The sequence below is a fragment of the Equus asinus genome, chromosome 4, assembly GCF_041296235.1.
Source record: "Equus asinus isolate D_3611 breed Donkey chromosome 4, EquAss-T2T_v2, whole genome shotgun sequence".
NCBI classification, from domain to species: Eukaryota; Metazoa; Chordata; class Mammalia; order Perissodactyla; family Equidae; genus Equus; species Equus asinus.
In genome coordinates, this window is record NC_091793.1 from 106,114,471 (window position 1) to 106,140,692 (window position 26,222).

Below are 26,222 nucleotides of genomic sequence, written 5' to 3' on the forward strand. Positions count from 1 at the left end.
AGTTAACTAATTTCATTCTGGCCTCAATATGTGAAAATAATGATGGTTATATTACCACAGTGGTTTCCATTTTTAATAGAAATCTCAACTAGAAGATTCTGAAAACCTAGCTATTGACATGAATAATATGTTTCTTCATGTTCTATATAGTCGGGTTTCTTTTATTATATAGAGTATTAATGTAAGATTGTCCTCAAACGTTTAGAAGTGCAGCTTTCCACGTTAATGACTTTTCTCCTTTGTTGATTTTATCACCTCACTCTTGACTCAGTAGGCCCTATACACACAAACTCAATAAGGAAAGAAAGAGAAGGTAATTCAGATCACTAAGGATGAAACTACTAAACCTGAACAGCCAAAATAACAAACAGAAAAATGTTTTTAGGCATTTGTGTGAGTCATAAACCTATAAACTTTTGAGAGATAAAGCAATTATATTTTCCCTTTAATCTTGGCGGTGATACAATATATTCCCAGCAAAAGTGAAAGGATGAATAGGAATTCGGCAACATTTAGCTCTCCTTCACCAGAGTCAGGCCATAAAGCCTTCTCTAGTCACCACAGCCCACAGCCTATATTGTTTTCCCACTCACTGGGCACCAGACAGGTTGCTATAAAATGTAACTAATATACATTTACCACAGTTACAAACCCCTTTTTACCTCCCATAACACCCAGAAGAGTAGTATGCACTTAATAGGCCCTCTAAAAATTTTGGTTAATTGAACGATTGTTAATTAAAATTCATATTTTAAAGCAAAAGTCCCAAACATATTCTGAACTCTAATATTTTATATCATCTATTGGTTTATTCATATTGCTATTTGTTACTCCTAACCAAATAATCCAAGTCTAAAATCTCATTTTCCTAGATTTATGTTTTAAAATAACACTATTTACCAAAATTAGGGGCCGGCCCCTGGCCGAGTGGTTAAGTTCGCGCGCTCCGCTTCGGCGGCCCAGGGTTCCACTGGTTCGGATCCTAGGTGCGGACATGGGCACCGCTCATCGGGCCATGGTGAAGCGGCGTCCCACGTGCCACAACTAGAAGGATTCACAACTAAAATATATAACTATGTACTGGGGATATTTGGGGAGAAAAAGCAAAAAAAAAAAAAAAATAGAAGATTGGCAATAGTTGTTAGCTCAGGTGAGAATCTTAACAAAACAAAATAACACAATTTACCAAAATTAACTCAAACTACAATTACATTCTATTTCAGTTACTAGCATTTTATTGCACCACAAGCTGCATGAAACAGATGTCAGGACATAATGAAGTAACCTGCATTGTATTTTTATTCTTTGTTCCCTCTTGAACAATGACTTTTATGGGAAAGAGAGCTAAACAGCTAACTGACTGACAGGAAAAGTTATACAATGCACAGCTTTGCAGCAATGTGGTACAGAGATGCTGCACGGAGGCTGTAAATAAAACCATTTCTTTCCGGAGCAGCACTGCTTGCTCTCAGCTGAGACAAAAAAGAGATTTTCTTTTCCTTTCCTTTTTTCTTTAAACTCACATAACTAATCTGACATTAATTCCTTTAAACCCTGGCTACAAGAAAAGGTATTTACCTTAAGAAATTGTTCAGCAATTTTTAGAAAATAGAGACATAGCATTTTTAAGTATTTTTATCTATCTAATAAGCAAAGATGAAAGCCCTCCTAAGAGAGACTTTGATGCTACTGATTTGAATAAAGAAAATAGTGATAAATTGATTGTATGCTCTATTTAGTCTGAGCTTCATTTGGGGCTTAGAAACAGGATTATAAAAACATCAGGGATTAAACAGCACTGGTACAGGACTAACTGAGCTGCAAAGAAGGGCTGACTGGCCTGTTACGTTGACAGGCATTACTCAGCACTCTGGGCATTTTCATAAATGGATAAATCTTGCTGACTGTGTAGGCAAGTCAAGACCCTTTTCTCTGCTGCTGGATTGTTTTGAGGAAGGCAAAAAAGACAACTTCAGCACTGACGAAAAAGGCAAATCATGCAAATATCCAACAAGAACTAAATCAACTAAATCTCTTGGGTCCCATGCTCTCTTCGAACTCTTCTAGAAATATAAGCATAATCCTTCTGTCTGACATATTGGAGAACCAAAATGTGTGCCACACTATGTTCAGTAAATGTTTCCATGAATGAATGAATTCATATCAATGGTTTACCCAGGGCCACCTGCTCAGTGTGCAGGTCATAAGAAGAGCAATGCCGCTGTCTTTCTCCCCCATCTCATTCTATCAGGCATGTCATCACCAAACCAAAGGAACCCAAACATATAGACATAATAATAAAAATTTTCAGAGTTTCATTCAGATAAAAATTCACCTTTCTAAGAAATCCAAAAAAGGAACATTAAATTTTAATTAAGTTAAGATTTTTTAATTTATGGAGAACCAAAATAACATGGCATCTTGTTTATTTATCTGATAGAATAAACTTTGAGACTATAAACCACTGAATTCATAAAAATCATCTGAGGAGCTTTTTGAAAACACATAGTGCAAGGCCTTACCCAAAGAGTTTGTTTTAGATATCCGAGTTTGAGCCAGGAATCTGTATTTAAATCATCTGTGCAAGTCATTAGGAGATATGACTTGTACTTGATCAATGGGCAAGTGTTGAGAATTACCAGTATGAAAGAATGGACTAGGTAAGGCATCCCTTATAAATATCAAAAACAGGCTTTTGGTATGTAAGGAATTGAATTAATTCATGCAAGTGTTGGTTTGTTGATTAGAGATGAGTCATGATTCAATTAATTTAAATGTTGGAAAAGATCATTTCTGACCTTGAGATTTGTTTTTTCAACCATGAAAGTTTTGTGGTGAGATTACTTCATTTAGAATGAGAATATCTAGGTTCAAATTTGGGTTCTAATACTTAAAAAAACTGTGACGTTAGAGTAGTTCCTCGATCTCCCTCAGCCTCAATGCTGTCTTTTATAAAATGGGGATAATTCTTATAATAACATACTTTAGGTGCTCAGCCAGCCCTCACTCCCTTTTGGAAATTTTGTCTCATGTGTAACTTGTGCTGAAAGATGAACCCAGACAACCATGTTTGTACCACCTGACTTTCGCATCCCTTTCCCACGGCCATAGCCTGGTAGTTAAATGAGGACATGGATCACAGGGGAACCAATCCATAAGCTTAACTTAGCCAATAGGATTCTCTTTCTGGGGAATGTTTAAATTGGAGTAAGATCGAATGATTCAAAATGTTGTGGGAACCTGAACTGAGTGATCTAGAATTTAGGCTGGGGAAGCCAGGTCTGGCCATGAGCAAGCAGAGGTCGCCAGCCAAAGCAGTAAAAAGAGATAAGCAGAAATAAGAAGCAAATGTGCAACCAATGAGAAAAGTGGACTGTTTTGATTTGGCTCCCGACTTCTCAGTTCCAGTTCAAGGCTTTTATGACTTAGCTGTGCTTTGGTCTATGAGGTTTCCAATTGTATTCTTCCAATAAATAAGCCATTTACTTGTGCTAGCTTGAATGTGTTTTTATTCCTAAAAACAAGCATTCTCTGACCAAAAAAAAACAGTGTAAAACACTTTGCACATAAAAGGTTCTTAAATTTTTATTTTAACGGCCTACTTCATAGAGGAGAAAATGGAGGTTCCACAAAATAAGTATCACAGATAACGGAGTGACTAGCTCCAGTCAGATAGTTTGTAGGAAGTCTGAGATTCGAATCTGGGTCTACTATTTCACGGTTCCATGTTCTTGTTTTAAAACTAGAAATGCAGGCAGTAGGACTGATGTTTTATTAGAAACATTTATTGTCCCAACATGTTTTCTCACTGAGAAATTGAGCTATCCTGTTTTTCTCATAAAAGTAGACTAAAAGAATCCTTCCAGAGCAAAATCTCCCTCAAATAAAGGTCTTTGACATAATTTCAAGCATTCGTAAATACTTACTTGGGATGTCAGAGCTCTAGGTTATAAAGGATGGGTAAAAACTTTTACCAGAAAAAAAAAGGCAGCCATTATTATTACACCTTAAACATCAAAAAGAAAAAAAAAAAGAATGACACCTGGAGAATGATTGATTTTGAGGAAAATTATATAGTGATAGGTCTGTCAGAACGGGTTCCCTGCAAATGGAATTGCTGAGCCTCTTAACAAACTGAGTGATTGAAACTGTCCTTTTAAATGATCAATTTAGACTTGGTAGAATATCTGCCAGAAAGAACAAGTTTTAGTGCAGTTGACACTAAGTTGTGCCCAGAATATTAAATTGAGCCAAATTTATTTTCTACATAAAGTCACAGTTTTATACATTATTATATAATCTTTTGGCAGAAATAAGGAATAACATTCAGAATGTTGCACTGCAAAATTCAAAGAATCTTAGTATAAAAATATCTAGTGTTTTAGATATTTCAAAGTAGGGCCAAATGCAGAAAATAAGTTGGATATGGTAAAGATACCAGAAATTTCTACTCTGTTGGCATAGGCATACAGCTGCTAGGCATATAGTAGAATGGAATTCAACAAAATATGATCACTAAATACCAATTAACCAATCAATCAATCGCTCACCACCACTATGCTCAGGTCCATGCTAAAGGAGGTAGGCCTGTCAGAGATTTGCAGGGTGCGCCCCTTTAATTATTAACTTTCTTGTACAGACAATGGGGTCTATCTATGTAGCTCACCATGTTCCCCCACCCTTCCCATTTCAGAACCAAATAAAAATCATTATTACACTTCAGAGTTTGGCAACATCTACTTCACCACTCCTTTTAGCTTGTTTGGTCTTTATTATTCTGATTTATATTGTATTTGGTTTTGTAAGTCAGATCAAATAATTTTGGGGACTAGAAAAGAAAGAAGCAAATGAAGCTCTCCATTGCTACAGTCTATGCCCATTTCCGGTGATTTATCTTCTCACAGAGATAACAAATTCAATTGTACACTCTCCTTGTGACAAACCTGCATACACTTGAAGGCAGTTGTTATGTCTCTCTTCAGTTTTCTCTTTTCCAAACTGAAAATTTTTCAATCTTTAACCCTTTTTCACAGATACTGTATAATTATTTGCATTGTTTATTTGCTCCTTTCCAATTTCTGCCCAACTTCACTGATCTGCTTAGATGCTCTAAGAGAATAATAAGAAGAAGAATGTAAGATTGGAGCTGGCCCGGTGGCACAGCGGTTAAGTTTGCACATTCCACTTCAGCGGTCCAGGGTTCACCAGTTTGGATCCCGGGTAGGGACATGGTACTGCTCAGCAAGCCATACTGTAGCAGGCATCCCACATATAACGTAGAGGAAGATGGGCACGGATGTTAGCTCAGGGCCAGTCTTCCTCAGCAAAAAGGAGGATTGGCAGTAGATGTTAGCTCAGGGCTAATCTCCCTCAAAAAAAAAAGAATAATGTAAGATGATGCTTGACTTTTGCACACATTTCCCTTAGTAAAAACTACAGTGTCATAATGTTTTACTAACAGGATATCTTTATTTATTTGGCCTGTATCTTTGTACAAATCAAGTTGACATTTAAAAAAAGGGATTGAAATAATACAATTGATGTTTACATATAAAAATATTCTGTGATCCTCCTATTCTTCTTGCCATTAATCAGAAACAACAAATATTTATTGACTTACTGTTAAATACAAGGGCCTTGTTGATTCCACCAACTTGTGACTAATTAGTTTTTCCATCATCTTGATATTTGTATAGTTGTTCTTGATTCAAAATATACTATACTTTGGCTGAACTTTACACTAGAGTCTCTCTTTCCCTAATGAGCCAGTTTCTAAAGGTTTCAAGATCATTCTGTTTCCTATTCCTGTTCCCTCAGAGCTATGAATATCATTTATTACATACCACTTAAACTTTTACTCTCAATTTCAACATCAAAATCAGTGAAAAGTTATTAAACAGTAATAGTCTTTGGACTGATTTCAATAAGGTATAATTCATTTATTTTTCTAGGATATCACAGAGTCATTGTTAACTATCTTGAACCACTTCAGCATCACTCAAATAGTAATATGATATAGACCAATAATTGTAGGAAATCAAGTTCAGAGTTATTCTAAGGGTTCTAAGAATCTGTAATGCCCACTCCAGCTTTGAAATACGCTAAATACATGCCTTACACACATTCATATCATAATCTGTTTTTAAATTCTATATGGTAGTCTTTAATAAAATACAAATTCTTTCAAAGAAGCCTTTTTGACAGTCAGTGTTTATTGGTACCATCAACAGACACTGAAAGCTCAACTTCTTTCATGAGGCAGTCCTTCCTAATTCTGACATGAAAGCTGGGAATCAATGATGAAACATCATGTCTTTTTATAAGAATAATACATGTGCAGATATGCAAAAACCTCCCTGAAACACAGATAAATGATATCTATTACTTTGTCTTGATCAGCAGAAAGCAATTAAATTGGTCTGACACAATTTCTATTCACAAAGTCATAGTGGCTTTTATCTGTACTGTTTTAGATGACTATCAATGTCAATAAATGTATGATTTTTGTTTTTGTTTTATTTTCTTGTTTTTTTTAAAGATATTGAGTTAAGATGAAAGTCCTAAAGTTCTTTATTCACTTTTCTCAAAGACAGACCCCAAATTTGCCCTTTCATGGAGTTTATCACTAGAACGAAACACTGTGTAATTTGCCGTTACTGATGAAAATCTTCTAAAACATATATACTTTTTCTGTCTTCTTATTTAATAGTGTATAAATATATAGCCTTTATACTTTGTTTCTACTTTTAAGTTCTTCACTCCTCTTCTGCCTAGAAGGGAATGCCTAATTCTAAAAATCTCTATCCTTACTTCATCCACTAAGCTGTAGTAATTTGCTCTTTCCAAACGCCAGAGTTTGAAAGAGCTGTTTTAAATAGGAGTCTACTAAAAAAGAATTTATATGTGAAGCCATTTAGACTTCAATTTGAAGCAAGGGATATGAAAAGATATTTGGGTATTCAAAAGCCTTTGTATTCAACTTCCACTATATCATATTTGCTGGAAATGAATCTCTGCTCATGGCATAATGCCTGGTACTACACTTGTAAATATCTGCTGAATGAAAGAATGAGTGAATGATTTGATATCAAACTCAATTTAGTGAATTAATTTTATTGGTGGTTTTTATGGATGGTCAAGAAAAGAATTGAGAAGAAGAGAGACATGAATAGATTTGTTGTAACTTTCTAAGAAAATGATGAAACTAGACATTAGTCAGAAAGGAATGTTTTCATTCTTAAAACTCAACCTTTAATCTTTGCCGAAAACAAAAGAAGTAATCCCCCTTTTCTAGAAGTGGAAACTAGGGAAGAGAGAGTAAGAAAGAGATAATGATCAAATTGTTTAATGTTACAGCATAATTACCAGCATGGTTGTCCTCAGTCACCTTAGTGAACACATAAAAATTCTAGAGTGCTAGAAATAAAAACATGATTGTGGTGGTTTAAAACGCAAACGAGCAATGACAGGGGCCAGGTCTGTGGCCGGGTGCTTAAGTCCGTGCATTCTGCTTCTGCAGCCCAGGGTTTTGCCGGTTTGGATCCTGGGCGTGACATGGCACCGCTCATCAGGCCATGATGAGGTGGCGTCCCACATAGCAGAGCCAGAAGGACCTACACCTAGAATTATACAACTATGTACTGGGGGGCTTTGGGGAGAAGAAGAAAACAAAAGATTGGCAACAGATGTTAGTTCAGGTGTCAATCTTAAAAAAAAATAAAGTAAATGAGCAATGAGAAATGGAGATGCTAAGTGAGTCTCTTTTCAAAAAGTTTGACTGTGAATAGAAAGGCAAGATGCTACTGTCGCTAGAGGGAGAAGGAGAGTTTTAATAAAAAGGGGAAGACATTGCTTGCTGGAGAAAAAGAGCTAAGTAGAGGATCAAGATCTCTGAAAAGTGGGTGTGGAAAAGACAGACGAATTGGGAGGCTTTTATAAAAGGAGAAGAAATGGTTCAAAACTCAGATTCTTTAGGTGAACAGAGATATGTCATTTCACCTCTTAATATTTTCCTCACCTACAAAATGTGGGGTCAAATTTGATAGCACACGAGAGTTTCATACAACGATGGGCTAGATCAGATTATCCCTAAGATTCCATTTAGCACTCACATCCTTTTAGCAATTCATACTTCTCCCCCTTAGAATAATTCCTCTTAAAAGTAACTTAAGGTATATTTTATGTACGGGATCTTCAATTGACATTTCTCAGTCAACAACCCTTCACGGACAAGTTTCTTCATCTTTGAAATGAATTGGCTGCTTTGTCTTGCCAGCCAGCTGTTTATAAGAAAGGACAGAGCTGCTTGTGAGAAAGGAAAGAATTAATGTCATAGTCCTGAGAAAGTACTTCCTCAGGCAATAAAAGTAACAGAAAATACTTGGTCTGTGGGAGAGCACTTCTAAAAGGAAATGAGATAGTTTCTCAGTTTATTTCTGATATGTTTCAAAGAACCTCAGTTAAGTCCTAAGGGGAATATCTTATATCTTACATCTTATTTTTCAGGATTTTTGCTATAGAGAAAAGAACGTGAAATTTTCTTCAGTTAATGCTTTGTACATATTTGCTTAGTATACCTCGCCTCTATCCAGTGGGCATTCTTTAGAAAACGTTACGTATTTTGACTTTTAAAAGATCCCAGAGGCAATGACCTTGAAGCCTGGCTGTTACTATTTTCGGTTGTTTTAAAGTCTTTGAGCTAAAATTGCCATTTGTGAGTTAAAAAAAATCAATCATAATATTTTAAAAACTGCTTTATCCAGGGTTTCACCTTTTTGCCAAAGGATCACAAGGTTGAAAATGAAGGACTGAATTTAGTTACTAACATGGCTAACATCAGGCCTAAATGTAAACCAAAACTCTGGCAAAAGTAATGAAAACAAAGTCACAAATTAACAAATGCTTTTGTGAACTACAGACCTCATATATCTTAAAACTTCTACATACATAGTTATGCTTTCTTGGAACCCTTTCCATTAAATAATCGTCACATATATGACCATATGAAAATAGCCCATATCGACCTCATTTGGCTTACTTTGGCTAAAACAACCAATCCCTACAAAATCTGTTGTGTGGATAACTCAATAAGAAACCAAGCATTTAAATTGGAAATGGATCAATGACACTTTATTTTGTCAACACATGCCTAATTTTTATTTCTGAATGGAAATGCTAGACCATATCCAATATTCACTCATGAAAAATCCATCTTCCATGAGGCCAAGTGAGAAGATGATATGTCATACGTGTCCAATTCTTTTTCATAGATATTAGCATGAAATTAAGCCTTTACCACCATAATCTGAAGAACTTGGAAATCAATAATATCTACTGAGCAAAAGAACTTGTAGTATCAGGTACCAGTCTGGGATCCAATCAGGAGATAGAAACCACATACTAATTTAAACAGGGGAAATTTAATAGGAAAAATTAATAAGCTATGATAGGAGAGTAACTATAAAGATGTAAGAAAAGTCTAAAGGGTGTCCTAGGTCTGAAGCAGACCACCCAAAGGAAGACAAACATGGAAGGGTTTCCCAAGGCTGGGGTTCAGACCTCATTAGAAAAGGTGTGGTTGAAGCCCTCTTTTTATGTGGCAGTGTAGTTTGCTGGGGTGCCCAGGCCAGAACTGGGCAACAGCTGGGTAAGCAGGAACAACCCTCCAGGGCACAAGTTAGCCAAGGTTGGAGAATAAGCCTTCAGAAGGAGTAGGGCACTGCTGTGGGCATCAGTCCAGGAGTGTGTGGCATCTGTGTTGCGAGGGCTGTTGCAAGGAGGTCACTGGGCCCTTATCTGGGCTGTGAGGTCACCACGGACTGCCCCAACTGGACATGTGGCTTGGAAAGAATATCACGAGATGTCACCACATGTCGCATCTCTAAGGAACCATGTACCAGGAGCAAGTAAATAAAAAAATAGCATTTAGAGCCAGGAAGAGAAGCCCCTTCCTTCTGCAGCGTCTCTTCAGTGCCCTCTATTAACAAAGCTTAACATCATGCTCACTGCAAAGGACAAATGCTTAAAGAGCCCAACGCGCTATTGCTGGCTAGTTACCGAAGGGTGAACTTGGAGCTGAGACAATTAATTGCTAACTGACATGTCTTGTGCAATGAATACCATTATTCATAATTATTTTTATCACAGGCCATACTTCTTAATAGCTACATATATTTCATTTATTTTCATAAATCACCTACTTATTGCTTTTTCTTTGCAATCCCCTTAACTAGGCCAATGTGGAGCTAAATTTGCTGCCATATAGACTGTTAATCCATTCATCCACTGGCATTTCTCCAAAACAACTAGCAAGTCACCTATAAAATCCCATAGCATTTGTCTGCCACTGTTGCATTATCTGCCAACTTCCACTTCCCATTATATTTAATCATGAATATGTCTCATTTTCTGTTTTTGTCCATAAGCACCTTGAGAGCAGCATCCGTCTTTCCATTCTTCACTATACATGCAAAGTGCTTTACTTGGGAGAAGAATACAATAAGTAGTTGCTGAATTAATCAATAAAGTAATTGGAATAACAATGCTATTTCCCAAGAGTGAGAGGTACAAAGCACAATGGTTCAAAATTCTACAGCTATAATAAAAATCAAAAGATAAATATGGAACATTTTACAGTAAAGGACATTCTATGGTGAAATTGATATGATTTATTGGAGAGTCTCGATTTTATAGTGACCAAATAGTTTTCTTAATATTTAGACATCTGATATATATTAAGTAACTGGTTCTTATTCTGATTAATTCTTAAATAAATGAGAAGAGAAGACAACTTTGATAAGAATTTTTATCAATTCAGCTTTTGATTAGCAACTAATAAGACAGTGCTCAATCAGCTTTTTAAAAAGATGCCAAGACAATTTAACGGGGAAAGAATAATTTTTTTCAACATTTGTGCTGGAAAAACAAATATCCACTTATAAAAGGAAGAATTTTTTTTTTTTTAAAGATTTTATTTTTTCCTTTTTCTCCCCAAAGCCCCCCAGTACATAGTTGTATATTCTTCGTTGTGGATCCTTCTAGTTGTGGCATGCGGGACACTGCCTCAGCGTGGTCTGATGAGCAGTGCCATGTCCGCGCCTAGGATTCGAACCAACGAAACACTGGGCCACTTGCAGTGGAGAGCGCGAACTCAACCACTCGGCCACGGGGCCAGCCCCTAAAAGGAAGAATTTGGAACTGTGCCTAAGACCATAGAAAAATTAATTCAAAATGGATTATATATATAAATGTTAAAGCTAAAACTATAAAACTGTTTCATAAATATGAGCAATTTTTCATGACCTTAGATTAGGTAATGATTTCTTAATGTAATATCAAAAGCACAAGTGATCAAAGAAAAAAACAGACAAATTGGACTTCATTAAAAATTATTTGTAATTCAAAAGACAACATTAAGAAAGTGAAGATAACTCAGAGAATAGAAGAAATTATTTGAAAATCATATATCTGATAAGGAACTGTATGCAGAATATATTTATAAAGACCTCTTACAAGTCAATATTAAAAAGATAAAAAACTCAATTTAAAAATGGGCAGAGGATTTGGATAGACATTTGTCCAAAGAAGAAATGTGAATAGCCAATGAGAACACCAAAAGATACTCAGCATCATTTGCCACGAGGCAAGCGCAAATCAAAACCACAATGAGATACCACATCACACCCATGAAGATGTCTATAATCAAAACGACAGATAATAACAAGTGTTGTTGAGGACGTGGAGAAACTGGAACCCTCATATATTGCTGGTGTGACTGTAAAATGGTACAGCCATTTTGGAAAAAACTTTGGGAGTTTCTCACAATGTTAAACATAGATATATTACATAATCCAATAATTTCACTCCTAGGTATCTAACAAGGGAAATGAAAACTTAGTACGCACACAAAAACTTGTATGAGAGTACTCACAGCAGCCTTATTCAGAATAGCCAAAAAGTAGAAACCACCCAAATGTCCACTAACTGCTGAATGGATAAACAAAATGTGGTATATCCATATAATGGAATATTATTGGGCAATTAAAAATAATAAAGTACTGATACACGCTACAATAGGCTGTACCTCAAAGATATTCTAAGTAAAAGAAACAAGATATGGGGCTGGCCCCGTGGCCGAGTGGTTAAGTTCACGCGCTCCTCCTGGGGGGCCCAGCATTTTGCCTGTTCGGGTCCTGGGTGTGGACATGGCACAGCTTGTCAGGCCATGATGAGGTGGTGTCACACATGCCAGAACTAGAAGGACCCACAACTGAAAACACACAGCCATGTACCGGGGGGCTTTGGGGAGAAAAAAGAAAAATAAAATCTTTAAAAAAAAAAGAAACAAGATACAAAGATGACATATTGTATGATTCCATTCATACGAAATGTCGAAAGGCAAATGTAGAGACAGAAAGTAAATGGTTGTTGTTTAGGGCTGAGAATGGGAGTGGATAATGACCACAAATGGGCGTTAGGTCTCTTTTCAGCTCAAAGGAAAAGTTCTAAAATTAAGCTGCAGTGATGGTTGCAGAACTTTGTAAATACACTAAAAAGCACTGAATTATAAAAGAAGCTAACACCACAATGACAATTATGTAAGCAGTGATAATTATTTGATTTCTTTCTTTTTTTTTTAATGAATCAGACTATCTTGATCCTTTCTGTCTTTACTCCCCTAAAGGATTTCAAGAAGTTGAGAATTTTATAGAAACAATAACTACTACATTTGAATGATAAGTATATTTCCTTACATAATTTTCTTTTTGCCTAAAGTCAAGAATGATTGTTCTTCATAGAATGTCTATTAATTACCTTTGGTATTATGATGGCCATTAAAATAGAGAAAAATCTTTGTCCCAAATTTAAGTTGAAATTTTGAATTTTCTCATGACCAATCAAGGCACAATACTGAAATTGCATTGAGACTAGTACATATAAGTAGGAATATTAATTTTCTTAAGATCAGTAATATCGAGGCTTAGAGATCATACGCAATATGTGCAGAGTCTCAAAGAAGTAATAAATTCCATCTTTTTTAAAGCAATTTTTTATATACCCAGCTTATATTTTTTATTTAGAATCTAAGTACTTACGAGAAGGTATCTTGGCACTCAGTCTTACACATAGCAGGTTCTCAATATACTTTTTTAAGTGAGTAAATAATAAATGAGAAATTAATGATTGAGACATTATTTCTTGCTCTAACTTCCTAACTGTTCTACTCCAAGGCCCAATAACTGAATATTATTACAATGCTAAAACACTGTTATTGGTCAATATTTCCTCTCATTTGTTTATCAGATTAAAGAATTAGTATATATGCTAATCACAAATATAACATGGAATAATAGATTTACTATAATTTTAAATAATTTCAGACAGTAACTATTTAATATTAAATTTTACATGCAAACCAGTCAACTGTTTTATTGTTTAGGGAGTTTTGGGCTTCAAAATAGCCTAAATTAAGGAAGTCCAGAGGAAGAGTAGGATTCAGGGTTGGTTCATTCAGTGGCTCAATAATTTCGCCAAAGACCCAATCTCTGTTCAAGCCTCTGTTCCCCAATCCTCAGTAATGGCTGAGTAAGATGGTCTGCGGCAATGTCACACCAAGAGAGGAAACACCCAAGGAAGAAGAAAGATCATCTCTTCCTGTGGCTTTTTTTTTAACGAGAAGTGAGTTTTCTTAGAAGCCCTGCAGCAGACTTGCCCTATATTTCATTAGTTAGTATGAGGTTAGAAGCACCATGCTGATCCACTCATTGACAATGGCAATGGGATCACCCCTAGGCCAATCCGTCCACCCTTAGAACTGGGAAGAGATCAGTTCCCCTGGCCAGTGAAGGAGCCAGGGAGAGCGGCACCTGCGCAGAATCAGAGTTCTGTTAAGAAGAAAGAAGGTGACTACTTGTGTATTACCACTACCAAATTCAGGAGAAAAAAGAAATCTTTTTCAGGTTACTTTGAATGACCTTGAAAATGACAACTACTATCAAAGCTCTGGTATGTAGATTATCCTCTAAGAACTAGATGTGTACAACAAGGTTTATTACTACAGGATATGGATTACTAGACTTTAAGACAAAACAATAATTCAAATTGTTTGTAACACTGCAATGTTACCCTGGTTTAGGACATAATGTGGTTCTTCTTTCTCATGGAAAATATTAATGATTCTCTTTCCTTGATAACAGCAAACCTATAACTACACATATTTAAATAATAAATGAGAACTATAAACTGTTACCACTTCCTTACCTCTCTTCCAAATCTCATGTCATTCAACATGCTTGTTAAAGATAGATTTTAATAAGCATTTACAATCTCTTAAAAACTTTGTATCTGGATGTCTAAGAGTGTTATTTACTACCAGAAAGTGGTAGAAAAATCAGAAATCACTTAGACAATGCAATGGTTTTCAGAGAGTTGGTCAATGTTAACATTTAAATTATTCTGTCTCTATTTCTAGAAGTAGGGAAAAATTTTGAGAATATTAATGATTTAGCCCAAAAGGACATATTTTGAACAGGTGCTTAGAGGAGGAGTGAATAAAAGTCATGCGCCACTCTATCTTTGACCTTTACTCTTGTGGGGGCCCAGGAAGGTCAAAGCAAACAAGCCCACTGTAGTAAACCAGGCATCTAGAATCGTTTGCTCCAGATTTAAGTGTTAGTTGACTATGTCTTCTTTCTGTGTGCACTACATGGACATCCTTGGAGTTCTGTTTCTTTATTGAGAAAAGCATAGGAGGTTGGCTCTGTGGCTAAGTCATTAAGTTCCGCATACTCTGCTTCAGTAGCCCAGAGTTCACTGGTTCAGATCCTGGGACTAACACACCACTCATCAAGCCATGCTGTGGTGGCATCCCACATAGAAGAACTAGAATGACCTACAACTAGGATCTACAACTATGCACTGGGGCTTTGGGGAGAAAAAAAAAGAGGAAGATTTGCAACAGATGTTAACTCAGGGCCAATCTTCCTCACCAAAAAAAGCATACCTTAAAAAAAAAAAAAGGAGTCCCAGGGAAGAAATTAAGAGAAACTAGTTAAAAAAAGAAAAAGAAAAGAAAAGCATAAGTTTTGAGCTCTGTCTTATATATCAGAAGATCTTACGCCTAGTGGTAGAAATGTAAACTATCTGGTTATTTTTAATGTGTTATTTAAGTTTACCTCAAAAATAATTACCCAATTAGAAAGAAACTAAATTTCCATGACGATAGGAATAATTAAATAAATGTAAAACTCTATGATGGAATATTATGGAGCCATCAAAATTATATTTTTGAACTATTTCTGACAGCATGAAAAAAAGTTTAGATATAACATCTAACAGACAAAAAATTAAAAACATCACAGGAATCCTATTACACAAACAACAAAAATAAAACTGACTTAGAGGAAAATATTAAAAGCAATACCTTATTATGATTATTGTGGGAAAAATCACATAAAAGATTTTAAGATTGTGAATATTATTTTCTTCTTTATACTTTTCTAAATACTCTAAGTTTCCTGTAATAATATTAATAAATCTTATAACTATAAAAAGATAACACTTGGATAAATTTTAAAAATTAGACTCATGTAAAAACCAAAGTATGCCTCAAAATGACACAAAGGGAAGTAATCGAATTTCTCAGAATTGAATCAAGCCATAAAAGCTAAAGATAATGATAAGAAAGAAACATACACAATTACTTTGACAAGCAGTTTTTAATCATTATATATGGGCTTTATGACTGGAGTTTGGAATTTGCATAAGAAATGCATAATTATTAAAATTATTGTATGCTTCTTAAGTGTATGTTTACAAAGACGGCATTTGCAAAAACATTCTTTGAAGTAGAGAATTGTCAGGTATTAAAGATTACCCTAAGAAATGTTTTTGTTTTGTTTCATTTTCATTTAACAAACATTTATTGAGTACTTATGTGCTCCAAACCGAACTCGGCGGTGGTGATGAAACCTAGTTGCATCAGACAATAGACTGCACCATATTGCAAAGAAGGTGCAGTATAGCAGATCGAGGCAGAGAAACAAGCGCCATAAAGCACAGTTGGTGCTATGATAGAAGTCTATATAGGGCACAGCCACAGCACAGAAGAGAAAGGAATCATTCCTGGGGGAAGAAGAGATGGCGGCTTTTCAGGCAGAGAAAGAATCAGCAGCAAGGGCTTGGAGACAGAAAGAGCTTCAGATATTCACAGAAACGCACTTAGTTCTGTAGGACTCATGGTAGGGTAGGTAGGCCACGGGGAAAATGCCAGCCATCCTGAAGAGATTGGGCTTTTACCCCAGGACATCACTCACAGCTTTAAACAGTGGAGATTTGATGTGCTGTTAGAAGGGTCACTGGAGACTGTGGGGAGGGCAGATTCTAAGTAGGGGAGGTGGGTATTTGAAAAGAACGCAGTAGACATTCTTACATTGGTTTAGTTGAAGGTTGATGAAAGTCTGAACAAGAGTATTAGAACATTATCTTTTATAATCTCTGACTTCCTTTGCAACACTTTTTACTCACTTTTACTAGAATTTACTGAACTAAACTGATGACTAGTGCAGCTTGTATTATAGTAATGGGAAACATACTAGTATAATGTGGCAAATATTTTCTTTATCCAGCATAACTTCAAGGGACTCAGTTACCTGCATTATAACAATCTCAACTAATACATGTCTACAGTGTAACAAAAATAAATGTACCACAGAATGATGAATTACCAAATTCATCTTTGTCATATAAATTTTTGGTCTCAGGACCTCTTTATACTGTTAATATTATTGAAGACCTAAAAAAGCTTTTGTCTATGTGGGTTTATTGATATTTACTATATTAGAAATTAAATAGAGAAGTCATGAAAATATTTATTAATTAACTTACAAATAACAGTAACAAACCAGTAACACAAAATAATAATATTTTTATTAACAAAATAATATTTAACAAAATAATATTTCAGGTGAAAAATAATGGTGGCCCTAAAAGAAAAAAAAATCTGCACAGTGGCATTATTTTATAAATTTTCAAATCTCTCTAATATCCGGCTTAATGTCCAGATTCTTAAATCTGCTTCTACATTCAATATGCTGTTATTTACATCTGGATGAAGAAAATCTGGTTTCACATAGATACATAGTTGGAAAATTTTAATAGCCTTTCACATAATTGTGAATAGTCTTCTTAGTCTACCAAAACTAGACTTCAGATTCAGATCATGAATCTGAAACCATATCAATGAATTTGTTGTCCTCTGCTACACTAAAGTCTATTGGTTTGTCTTGCACTTTGAATGGCTCTATTAGCCTTGTATGATTTTGTATCATTATCCAATGCTCATTTGTCAAACATTGGTTGACTGCGTTATGCAGATCTTTGAAATGTTGGAACATTTCATTATCCATCTGTTAACATCACCGCTAATCCCATCAGAAAACCCTTTAAGTTTTGAGAAGCTGTTGAGCTTATGGTGGCAGATACAAGTTCTCCAAAATCCTAATTTTCTCTTGAAAGCCCAAATGTTGTCACTGGTAACAAATATAGTCAGTTATTTTTCTTGAAATGACAGGCTCACTTCATTCACTTTCAAAAAATTGTCTGCCAAGTATGCAAGACTGAATAACCACAATTTGCCTGTCACTCATTCTTTTCAGTAAAAATGGAAAAGCAGCTAGTTCAGCTTGCAACTCAAACAATTGCACAGTGCTGTTTTAGAGCCAACCATCATCGTACTTTGGTATGTGGCGGATATTCTTTATGCACACTTCTCTTTTCAGCACACAGAATATTAAAAATATGTGTTCTTGTGTGTCTGGATGAAACAGAATCAATGCTTTTTGCTGCTTCATCAAAGACATTTCTTTAGCAAAACTGGCTTTTAATTAATTTACTTTCTTATTTTTACTAGGAGTGAAAGGCAGTGAAGAACACGACTACTAGTACAGACTGGTGCCACCGTCTTGATCAATGTGAAGGCTAGGAGTTTTCATTGTTCTTGCACTATCAGTGCAAATGTCAAGACAGTAAAATAGGCAAAAAATGTCTTTGTATTATTATGAAAATAGTTTGAACTGATGGACTCCTAAAAGCTTTCAAGAAACTCAAGAGGGTCTGTGGATCACACTTTGAAAGTAACTACTGAAATCATGTTAATAATTTATTTTTTTGGATAACATTCCATATTCGTCAAAGACTATGAACGTGCTGAGAACATGAATGTGCAGATATTTTTACATAACCCACTGAGTGGAAGGAGGGTTCCTAATAACATGCAAAAACAGAGGACAAAGCAAAATGCCTAGGAACAAAAACACAAGCGACAGTAAAGGAGAGTAAGACAAGGTTTGCTTCCAGGGAGGGGAGAGCTGGGATTCCGTTCTTTATTATTCCACATGCAGTTCTGTGGGGATCCCCTTCCTATTTTCTCTTTCTTCGCTTACTGATTTCTATTTAACTTATTAACTATATTCAAGCTTCCTTTTTGGAATTTCTTCAAAAGGCACTCTTGTCTTCATTCATACAGGTTGATCTATAATCCTCTAAATGCCTAAATATTGGTGTACAATCTTCCAGACTCCTCAAATCACCTGAAATCTGAAACGCCGGGGCCCAGGTAGTGCTGAAATAATGGCATTCTAGACCTGAAACCCGCCTGTTGCCTCTTTGGTTTTGTACCAACACACTGACATACATAGCCCAAAATACCACTGGCCCTTTTAAATGGCATATCACATTCCAGGGCAGCATCAAAACTGCTGCCTGGTAGCATTTGTCAAGAATCAAAGTAACTCCTTCCAGGATTTTCAAATCCACTGAATTTCTTAGATTGAAATATTTTATGTGACAGAATTCTCTTAGTTTCCCTTCCCCTATGAACATTTAATTCGAAACACTGAACTCTGGTTTCTTGTCTTTATTCAATATTTCTCTTTGATTTTTAAATTATTAGTATTTGCTTAGAAATAATCTAGATATTGTTATCTAAGACTTGTCATTAACCATCTATTCCTCTCCTCACAGATTCCTCCCACTGCACCTTCAACACAAAAATAATTTCACATCTCCAAATGCAACATATACTAATAATTACCTTCCTTGCTCCACCCTGCCACTTCTGGCCCAATAGTACACATTGTTAACTTCCTCTGGTCATCATTCTATTTGATAATCATAACTTGATTATGCCAATTTGATGCGTTTTATTCTAAACAGTAAAAAAATTTATGTACTTACTGGGTCAGTATTAACAGGGTTTTTTGTTTGTTTGTTTTAAGTGTTCTCAATCTGAGGTTGATTTTTGCTAAAATAATTCATTGCAAATAGTAGATGCTCTATGAATATAAGATGACTTTCCTAAAATTTGCCGAATTCTAAAGGGAGACGTTAGATTACCAAATAACACAATTTTCAGGACAACATCCGTTTGACATTTCAAAACTAACTTTGCATTAGACCCCTTCCCAAAGGTGATCTATTGTTACAAAATTTTCAAAATATTATAATTTTATAATAGAGGGTTTTGAAGCTGATAAAATATTCAAACATTCAACTGTTTCCTCAATAACTTTGAGTTTACTATTTTGATTAGAGATACAATAAATATCTCTGCACAAAATAGACCTACTCAATTCCATTTCAAAAATGATGTATGCTAACTTTTATTCTGATTTGTAAAGCAATACATGCTTATTTTGGAGAATTTGTACAAAAAATACTTTTGTATATGAAATAAATTATGAATACTGATAATTTTGCCTATGCAGAATTCTAGGAGTCATTTTATCGTCTTTATTCTTTAATTCTTTTTGCTTTATGTAATTAGCAGGTATTACTTTTCTTATAAGAAAAATAGGATATAATATCCTATTTTTAAAAAAGAAAATTTGCAAAAAAGAAAATAGAAGTGGAAATCCCATAAGCCAGAGATAACTATCACATTATTTCCAGCTTTTTTCCCTAAGCATATATACTTTTTTTGATTTCTGTTTTTCATTGAGTTCATATTATATATATATGTTTGCATGGTGCTTTTTTATGTACCATTATATTCTGTACAATTTTGCATGGAAGTAAATATTCCTTGAAACATTATGTTTAATGGCTCTACAACGTCTCATTATTTGCATGGATCATGATTTATTTAACCATTCTTCTAACATTGTGTATGTAGACTATGTTCGCTTTTGTTTGGGTGCAATTACTCTTCCTGAATGGGAAATAGTCGGATGGGACTGTCAGTCAAGGGGCCCAGTTCACCCTAACTAAAGGGATCAGAATCATAATCCAAACTTGACCAGCCAGCTGCTCACTTCCGGGAATTTTAATCTTAAACCTGAATGTTAAAAAAAAAAAAGCTGAAAGCAGTTGAATGAATTCATCCCAGGAGATAACAGTGGCTTGCAGAAACGACCAAAAAGTCCAAAGTCTGGGCTACTTGACTGTCATAGCTTTCCCTAGTCTTGTCATTTCCAGTGTCTAGATTTTAGCTACCTATCAATTTTAGGAGCTGTAATAACTTTCCAAGACATTACTTTTATACTTAACCTGAGTCAGTTTCAGTTGCTTACTGAAACACTTCGAAATTATTTTATTTATATAAGTTCCTCATGAATACCCAATATTTTATATCCTTTTTTGGTCACTTTTCTTATCAAAACAAATAGAAGCCTTAGCTTAACAAACCTATAGATTATGAAAATAAACATGTTACTGTAGGCAAACAAGTGGAATCAAAGTCACCACCATTTTGCTTCTGCTCACTTTGTTATTCATCATGCCTCTTTAAAATACACTAATTAATTGCCTTTATTGGACTATTAACAAATACACAGACAACTCCTTATTATCCAGTGGAAGGAAGGCATGAATAATGAAAGTCCACCATTAATATAACAACAACCACAATTTCATCAACAACAAAAAATGACTTGTCAGTTTCAACCTTCTTTGTTCATTAATTTAGCAGGCATAAGTGCAGCCAAGGACAACTGCTATGGGCTCAATTGTGACCCCTTCAAATTTCAGATGTTGAAGCCGTAACCCCTAATGCCTCAGAATGTGACCGTATTTAGAGACAGGGCCTTTAAAGAGGTTATTAAGTTAAAACGAGGCCAATGCAGTGGCCTCTATCACTGTCTGACTGGCATCCTTTATAACAGGAGGAAATTTGGACACAAAAAGAGATACTAGGGATGCACACACAGACATACACAGAGGAAAAAAAACATGTGAGGACACAGCGAGAAGGCTGCCATCAACAAGTCAAGGAGAGAGGCTTCAGAAACAAACCAACCAACCTGCAGGGATCTTGATCTTGGACTTCTAGCCTCTGGAACTGTGAGAACTAAATTTCTGTTGTTTAAACTATCTGATCTGTGGTTATTTTGATATGGCAGCCCTAGCAAACTAAAATAAGAACCAACTCTATTTGAATGGCACACCTCTACATCGAGTTCAACAATTTCCCCTCAATGGTGTTTATGAAACAGAAGCGGACTAGCAACATATAAAGAACTTGGGTAATGTTTGCATAAGTTTGGGAGAGCATGTGCAATACTGTAGAGTTGTTTCTTAGTAATAACTAGTAACCTTTCTCCAAAAAATATTGGTTCATGACTGAACTGCACACCATCAACTTCTTAAATTTCTCAGAGTCACGAATGAATATGTTTTCATTATACTAAGAAAAATTTTGACATGAAGTTAGGGCAAAAAATCATTTAACAGTAAAGGGCATATGGGCCAATTTTCTCATACTTTAAAGTTATGTGGATTCTCAGGAAGGGAGAATCTCACTGCTCTTTTCTTAAAGAAAAAAGTCGCCCCTAGTACCCAGTGTACAAAATTATTGCTAATAGTAATATGCTAAAAACACAGATGCACATAAATCTGGCATGGCCAGCAAGATTAATGAGACAATTCAATGGGGAAAAAATAGTCTTTTCAACAAATGGTGCTGAGATAACTGGGTGTCAACAAGCAAAAACATGAAATTGAACCCCCACCTCTCATTATACACAGACATTGACCTGAAATGGATCATAGACCTAAATGTAAGAACTAAAACTATAAAACGTGTAGGAAAAAAATAGAAGTAAATTTTCATGACCTTGGATTAAACAATGGTTTCTTATATATGACACCAAAACCACAAGTGACAGAAGAAAAAAATTAAAGCCAAATATTAGAGATACTTCATCAAAATGAGAGCCAAGGTTGTAGATGGAACATCAAAGGAGGAAGAGGCCACATGAGAGGGTAAGGACTTTTTACCACTTATAGGGATAAACTAAGAAGCAAGGGTTCTTCTAAGTTAGAAAAAAACCTCCCATTTGCTAGAGAGGAACTACAATTTTGGTAGGTAACTGAGAGGGAATGAGAACAAATAGCCAGGAAATATAAAAAGATAAAGCACTAGAATGTGAATTTCCAAGGAATAGAAATGGAACAACCAGAGGTTTAATATAGAAAAAATTGAAAACTGCTGTTTACATTTTATCATATTATTTTGAAATCACATTCATATTAATTTATCTGCAACAAAGGATTTTGAACACCTCTCGGCACCTACTGTGCCCTGACCACTTTAGGGGATGTACAGACAGGTTTCCATCCTTAACGTCTGCTCTCTGGCCGCACTTCCTCAGTTTAGTCACTTCAGGAGAAAGTACTTAAGCGCAAGCAAGACTGACTGGGTACTGGAGCTGTTTTTTATTTTAAGTGATAGTTTATAACAACTTAACCAGTAATCTCACTCAAACAGTTTTTTCCATCAAATAGCATCTTTTAAACATTTTTGAGCCAAATTCACTGCATTCTAGGAACTATCGCATTTTCACAGAACTTGACAAATTGTTAAAACTTGCGTGTGTGTGTGAAAATAACTAGTTTTATTTTGTTTTGTTCTTAACCTAGTAACTTGTCACCATTACATAGGAGACCTAAGTTGTCTTGACATTGCTCCTCGATTTGCTTTTTATAAAGGCCAGGGGAATTTAGAGCCCTAAGCACACTGGCGGAGACGCACACATCTGGCTGGTCACCTGTCGGCCCATTTCCTTCCATTTCTTCTGCTCTCACAATCGCCCACAAGGCATGTGCCATTTCTTACACCTGTGAGACACCTGTGCCCTCGGGAGCTTTTGTGTTTTCTCCCTTCCCTCTGCCCAGAACACTCTTCTCTCACCTCATTCAGATAAAAATCACTTTCTGCCCCTCTTTAACATCGGCTTCTCTCTGCATGCCCCTCTCGTCCTCACTGTCGCCTTACTTGCTTTATTTTTCTTCAAAGAATGTATATCCACGAGGAACGTATATTTCATTATACATTGATTCACCTACTGTCTAACTCGATCGCTAGACTGAAAGCACCATGCAGGCAGGAATTTTGTCTTATTTACCATATTCCGGCACCTGGAAGAGGGACTCTCATATACTATAGGAGGGCACAATTTTTTTTTTTTAATGAAAGAATGGAGTAGATTTAGCCACTCAATATAAACCAAAGTATTTTGAAATTTTGGCATGTAAGAAAGCAGAATTACATCCGCTGTGTATAGATTGCACCAACCTGAATCCTGACGACCTGGGCCATGCCTTAGCTCTACCATCACACAGATGACAAAGAGTGGTCAAGAGCACCGACTCTGCAGCCAGACTGCCTGGGTTCAAGTTTGGGCTCTGCCACTCAGTAGCTGTCTAACCAAGGGCAAGTTAACTTAACCTCACTGTGCTTGGTTTCCCCAACTGTAAAATGGTGATGAGTAATAGCTCTTCTTTCATAGGATTAAATGAGAAAATAACTGTAAAGTACTTCTCAGAATACTGGCTGGCACAGAGTAAATGCTGTATGTCTTTGTCGAATAAAATGATTAATAAGTGGGAACCTAGGAGTATGGACAACAGAAAAAAGTTGGAAAAGGACAGTGTTGAGCAGTTTAGGGAAATCTGGTTTTATTTTCTTTTTCCTGACCACAATTGCTCTGAGAATAAATCTCTTCCTCACTCCTACCCTAAACCAGTGTAATTTAAATTGGGCTATGAAACATGCTTAATCGACTAATCGGAATTTCAAAGGGAAGTGACGGCTTCACAGTTCACCGCCTCATTGACCCTGAGGTTGAAGATTGGGAGAGCTTCAATTGCTGACTCCCACTCTCTCTCCACCTTCCACTGTAATCCCCTCTTCCCCCCCTGGCCCCAGGTAACTGAGAGATCAGGCCTTGGGCTCCTGGTATTTACAGGGAGGAAGTGATGGATTCAGCCTCCCAGCTACCTAGGAGGAAAATAATATCTTGTATGGGTCCCCAGGCTAAATTTTGGAGGGATGCTTTCGTGTGTCAAGCTCATACCAATACAAACTCGTGAGGACTGCCTGGTCTGTCACGTCCTAGTGGGAATACCAAGCCAGCCTCTGATTTTTCCTTTCCTTGTCTGCAACACCCAGAGAAGGTGCTCTTACATTTTCCCTCTCTGAAGCAATCTCTGGGTTCCCTGACAGTGCCCTCTACACCAGGACCTAGTTACTTACTGGACTTCTCTGTAAGATTCTGGAGTTTTCATTCTTTGTGTAGGTGGCAATAGAGTTTACTTCTTGGGCCTCTAAGTCTGTCCTTTTGCCCCTGGTATCTCCGGTTGGTAATGCAGAATCCTGGTTGAGACCCACAGTGCCTTCTTGGATACTGTATAATTAATTAGGTCTCCGATTGTGCCCTCCCCTCCATGGAGAAACCCTCTTGACCCTGCCTTAAAGGAAACTGCCCTAATAAGGGAGTCTTCACATGCAAACTTCCCAGCAAGAGGGGGCCGAGTAAACAGAATTATTAGCATTGGTAGCAAAATCCAACATATTATTTTTACCAGTATGAGCATTCTGGATGTACTGGCTGCCTTAAAGAGATATTTGAACAAAACAGAACAAGAATATGAAGAAGGAAGAAAAAAAGCCATACAAATGAGTTGGAGGCAGTTTAAAGAAAACTAATTCTATTGCCGGGTTCATGCGCTATAACCAGCCACTTGTGCTCTGTTCTGGTGGTTTATAATGTTACCTCACCCTCTCCACGAAATTGTTTTCCTGTAAATCTCTGTGGTCATCCATTCCTGTCTACACATTATGTTCCCAAAATAGACACAATCTAAAAATCTCTTCAAGGAGCTCTGTGGGGGAAGGCCTAAATTGCAACACAGCTCCTAGAAGAGGGATGCACTGTCTTGACAGCAATTACAAAAGCAACCACCACAAACGAGAGATTTAAAGGAGTTTTTCGCCATAGTTATTCTGCTTCCAAAATGCACAGATGAGAAGAAAGAAAAGTGGCAGACGGCCGGCGAACGTGTGGAAGCTCCCGGTTGCATCACCCTGGTGTGCCAGGTATTGCAGCAAATAGGAAAGGTACGCTCCCCGCTGCTCTGGATAGGGGCAACTGAAGCAGGAATCACCCACCTCAGCATGGAATTTTCCTGTTTCTGTTTGGCATCACCCTCTTGGGATGATTTAAAGTGCTTTATGGAGAAATATGTTCTGTTACTACACTAGCGCATCAGAAATACCACGTGAACCTGCAAATCCACAGAAAAAGAAGCCACATTTTATAAGTGTGATAGCAACAGCATTTGGCAATTTGCAAGTTTGTGACTGCACCTCAGAAATATTGAGTCGCATGCACATATGGATGGAGCATTACCTTGCTTCGGCTCTCATCGGACACGTGAGAAAGCACCCACCGCCACTCTATTTGGACACATTTGTTAAAGAGGAGTGACAGTGGTCAAAGTAACTGAAGGGAACAAAAAGAAATATGAGAAGTAAAGGGAGGGGTGTCTTTAAACACACACCTCAAACAGGTAGGAGGGAGGGGATCCATGATAACAAAGACATTTGTAAAAGCCTCACATCCGCCCAGACACGTTCCTTGTGCTCTTTGGAAAAGCAAGACGGTTCACCCTGGGAACCGAAGAGCATCTGCAGTATCACTGCTGATAGTGACCTCTGTCCGATGAAAAGTAACTCAGTCTTCCCTGTTTGGCATTCCATGGAAGAAGGGATTCTTTCCCACGTCCCTCCAGCTCCTTTTTTTTTTTTTTTTTCTAGCGTGGTTCAGTCGGAGTTAGAGAGAATAAAGCATTGTCCCCTTCCTGCCCCAGACATGAAGGATTTCTCCTCAAAAGCCCAGCCTGTGCCTGAGGAGGGTAAACGTCCCTGCAATGCTAGACTCCAGCCT

At 36.5% G+C, this 26,222-nt stretch overlaps 1 protein-coding gene across 2 annotated transcripts in view; it reads right to left on the reverse strand.

The window, feature by feature from the left end:
- SCN1A (sodium voltage-gated channel alpha subunit 1) overlaps nucleotides 1–26,222 on the reverse strand; it is a 149,897-nt gene that overhangs the window by 103,076 nt on the left and 20,599 nt on the right. The window lies entirely within an intron of this gene.